Here is a 5,150-nt window from a genome sequence, read left to right on the forward strand (position 1 = left end):
GTGGTTCTGATACATAACAAAAAAAAAGGTGCACAACATAGGGTCAGAACTTAAAGACATTTAAAAGTTCCTCATTTTCAATCCATAATTGAAAGATATGGATTCGTCCTCTACCCATTCTGGTCTTTCCTCTAGCTTTCTGAGTCAACTTGTCTCTAAAAAACTCAATCATTCAAATTTTTTGACTTGGAAACAACAAATAATTTCCTTCATACGGAGCCAAGATCTTTCTAGGCATCTAGATAGATCAACTCCCGCCCCACTTCAATTTATCACGCAGAAAATACAGGATGATAAAGGGGTGTCTCATCTCGGATTCTTCAAAATCTTGACTTCACCGTTTGGATGAAAAGAGACCAAGCACTAGTCACGTACATCACCTCTATTTTATCCCAAGAAATTCTGATTACAATTCCAGACGACTGTTCAGCCACTGAATTATGAAATATGTTGGCTCAAACCTATTCTCAAATGTCGGAAGCAAAAGTTTTATATCTCAAGCGAAAATTTCAGTCATTAAAGAAGGGCACTATGTCTGTTATGGAATATCTAAACAAGGTAAAATGCATCACAGATCAGTTGGCTCTTGTTGGATGTGTGATCTCAGAGAGAGATAAGGTGCAACAAGTTTTAAGCGGATTGAGAGCAGATTATCATGTTCTTGTCACGTCCCTCACATGCTTGCCTGTTTTACCTAGTTTTGAAGACTTACGGGTTAAAGTTGATTGTTGGTTCAACTCTCAGAACAACCCTCAGAGCAAAGGCAAGAGTTCTATTATTCAGTCAAACAGGCAAACTAATGGGAGTAAATCTAGTGGAGATGTGCAACAACTTTTATTGGCAGCCCTTTCAAAGATGATGATAGCACAAGATGACCAGGGAGTATGGTATATAGACTCTGGGGCAGCCACCTATGTCACAGAGGATGCAGGTAAACTCTCATACTTATCTCCTTATTTCGATAACGGTAGTATTGTCACTGGAGATGGAACTCATCATTTCATTTCTCACACTGGGAATGCCATAATGCCCTTCTTAAATTCATCCATAAAACTGTTCAATGTTCTACATGCTCCTAATATAAAAAAGAACATTATTTCTGTCTCCAAACTTGTTGATGATACACATTCTTCTGTCAAATTTACTTCCTCTTTTGTGTATGTCAAGGAGCTTCAAACGAGGGAGACGTTCGTTAAAGGGGAGCGACGAGGAAATATGTATATCTTCAAGGAAGATCCTTTTGTTCATGTTTTTGCTCCTGTCATCTTGAAGCCTTCATTGGAGTTTGATGAATCCTCTTCTAAATGTCTTCTTAGTTTGTCTAAATGTAGTAAGTCAAATATTTGGCATAGTCGACTTGGTCACTGTAGTTCCTCTTTTATTGAAAAACTTATAAGAGATCATCTTATCTCCTTATCTAGTTTGAGTCCTATTTTTGGCAATGAGAAATGTTCGAGTTGTCAATTGTGCAAGAGTCATGTTCTTCCTTTCAATTTAATTAATAAAAGAGCTTCAAGACCTTTTGAGATTATCTACTTTGATGTATGGGGTCTTGCACCTACTTGTTTCCTTTCGGGTAGCCGATAATATGTTGTTTTCATTGATAGTTATTCTCATTATACCTGTATATACTTCATGAAATATAAATCTAAAGTTTCTCAATTGTTCAAAATGTTTCATGCCTTTGTCAAAACTCAATTTTTGTCAAATATTATGAATTTTCAGTGTGATGGGGGAAGTGAATACACTTCAAATGACTTTGTTGCTTTTCTTCGAAACAATGGTATAAGTCGCAGAGTTTCTTGCTCGCATACACCGCAACAGAATGGTGTGGCCGAACAGAAACACCGCCATATTATTGAGAGTGCGATGAGTATGTTGCATGATAGTCATATTCCTATTGAGTTATGGATATAAGCTTTTCACTCGGCGGTTTATATTATAAATTGTTTGTCGATGGTCATTTTAGCAAATAAATCTCCTTATTATAGTCTTTTTGGGCAACACCTTGATTATGATAATTTATGTGTTTTTGGCTGTGTTTGTTATGTGCACATTGACAAATCATTAAGAAATAAGTTTAAGGATAAAGCTTCTAAGTGCAAATTTATAGGATATGCGGATGATTATAAGGGATATTGTTGCTATGAGCCTCTGACCAAGCATGTTAAGATCTCTCGAAATGTGATTTTTGATGAGCAGAATTTTGAAGATGGGCATTCTTTCCACAATACACATCATGGTGTTGAAGTTTATTCTTCATGGATGAATATCGAGTTGTTTGCTAACATCGACGGAGAGTGTTCATCTGATTGCACTGGAGCTCTCATGCATATTCTTGTTCTGGATGAAACCTCTTGCACAACTCAAATTGAGATTGACAATTTGTCGCCCAAGGAGATTGAGAAGTTTTCAAGACCAGTTTATACGAGAAGAGCAGCAAAAACTACTCCCACCGTTACTGATGTGATTGTTGATGAACCTGAAAATTATTCCTTTGTCAGGAAATATGAAAGAATTCGACACCGAATTCAAAGATGGGTTAGTTATGATAATTTCACTCTAGATTTTCAGTTATTTCTGTCACAAGTTGAAAAGCAAGATGAACCTACTACCTTCTATCAGGCAGTCAAGTTACATAAGTAAACAGAGGCAATGAATGAAGAAATAGAAGCGTTACATGAGTGTCAAACATGGAAAGTTGTTCCCAGACCCAATGATAGGAATATCGTGAGGTCTAAGTGGGTTTATAAAATCAAGTATAAACCTGATGGGAGAATTGAATGACACAAAACAAGACTTATTGCACGTGGTTTCACTCAAGAATATGGCCAGGATTATGATGAGACTTTTAGTCCTGTCGTCAAGATGGGGACAATTCGCATTATATTATCCCTAGTTGTTCACCACAAATGGACATTGAGCCAGCTGGATGTGAAGAATGCTTTCCTTCATGGGGCCCTTAAAGAAGAAGTTTATATGAAACAACCACCTGGATATGTGAAAGGAGATCCTAAGGCATATGCCTGCAAATTGAAGAGAGCTCTTTATGGTTTAAAACAAGCATCACAGTCCTGGTTTGATAGTTTTTCTCTCAAAGTTCAGAATCTTGGTTTCTGCAGATGCACTCTTGATCATTCACTCTTTATATTTAGGGGCGAGCATACGATCACATTCTTATTGATTTACGTAGATGGCATAATTATCACAGGCAACTCTTGCAGTCATATCCAGACAGTCAAGGAATTCTTAAGTCAGCATTTTAAAATGAAGGACCTTGGAGAACTAAGATACTTCCTTGGAATAGAAGTTGACGGGAAAGACAATGTGTTGACCCTAACACAACATAAATATACTCTTGACTTGTTAAGTAGAGCGAGAATGAAAGATTGCAAGCCTTTAGCTACTCCCAGTGTTTTACAGCAGAAGTTGAGCTCCAACGAAGGAGACTTATATGATGATCCTACCAGATACTGAAGTATAGTCGGAATGCTCCAATATCTTACCTTCACTAGACTTGATATTGTCTATTCTGTAAATCAAGTATCTTAATTTATGCATGAACCTCAAACTGGGCACATGGATGCAGTTAAACGGATATTGAGATACTTAAAGGGTACAGTGGGAGATGGACTTGTTTATAAGAGGAATCTTATAGATAATGGGGCTCATAAAATTTTTATCTATACTGATGCGGACTGGGCAGGAGATCCAGATGAGAGAAGGTCAGTTTCAGGCTATTGTATATTTCTTGGCAGCAACATTGTGTCTTGGAGTAGTAGAAAATAGAAGGTTGTTGCCAGATCTAGTATTGAGGCTGAATATCGTTTCATAGCAGAAACCACAACAGAAACTATGTGGGTTAGACACTTGCTAACAGAATTGGGTGAATCTATCTCAAGATCATTATTATTGTGTGACAATCAAAGTGCGATAAATATTTCTTTTAATTCCATTCATCATAGTCGCACTAAACATATCGAGATAGATCAACATTTTGTCAGGAAAAAGGTTAAAGAGAAAGAAATTGAGCCATATTATGTTCGCACTGAAGATCAAGTGGCTGATATGTTTACAAAAGGGCTGACCAAACACAATTTTTGGTTCTTAAAAGGCAAGTTGTCCATGATTCGAGATCATGCACAACTTGAGGGAGGTTATTAAGATGACAAGATATGGTTTTGGATCCATGTTTGGTCCAGATCCATATATTATGTTTTGTATTTTACACGCTTATTTTGCACATACTTGTATTTTATGTTTATAATCAGGGATATTATTGTCCATAATGTTTTTTAAAGTGTTGTATATAATCACAGTTTCTAGGTTATGATGGATGACTATTTTGCGCAGCCTCTTGTCTCCTCTCATCTATCTTCTGCTGATAGTGAAAACGTGGCTGAAACTCTGAGTTCAAACACCTTTTACTCTTCAATGCCTTTTGAATTAGTTCATTGAGATGTGTGGGGTCTTGCACCCGTAACATCTAAAGAAAGATTCTTCTACTATGTTGTGTTTATTAATGATTTTACTAGATATTGTTGGATTTACTTTCTTAAATTTAAATCCAATATATTCACAATCTTCAAAACATTCCACAACATGATTAAAAATCAATTTAAAAGAAAACTCAAAATCCTTCGAACTGACTCTGGAGGAGAATATTTGTCAAATAAATTTAAATAATTTTTAGAAAATGAAGGAATTATACATCAAAGATCGTGTCCTAGAACTCCACAACAAAATGGAATTTCAAAGAGAAAACACAGACACATTATGGAAACTACAAGGACTCTCCTTATTGCTAAAAATGTTTTAAAAAATCTTTAGGTTGAAGCTGTGTTAACTTTAATATATCTTATAAATAGGATTGTTATGACAATCAAGTCGTACACGATACTTCAAGTACAAGGTTTTGATGATGAACAAGTGAATTAACTGCATTTCAGCTAAGGCAATAAAGAAAGATGACAAGAATTGGAGAATTCGATGAAGAATCTTTGAAGACTAGTGTGAAAATGTAAAATTCATTAAATGTCTTAGATTCTTGTAAGAGCCTTACGTAGAGTGCATATTTCAATTGCATTTCACCTAAAAACTCTTTAGAAAAACTTTTCTAAAAGAACCCTTCATGAAAATCATTTTAGAAA

Source organism: Nuphar pumila, chromosome 5 (assembly GCF_984573655.1).
Source record: "Nuphar pumila chromosome 5, dmNupPumi1.hap1.1, whole genome shotgun sequence".
Lineage (NCBI taxonomy): Eukaryota > Viridiplantae > Streptophyta > Magnoliopsida > Nymphaeales > Nymphaeaceae > Nuphar > Nuphar pumila.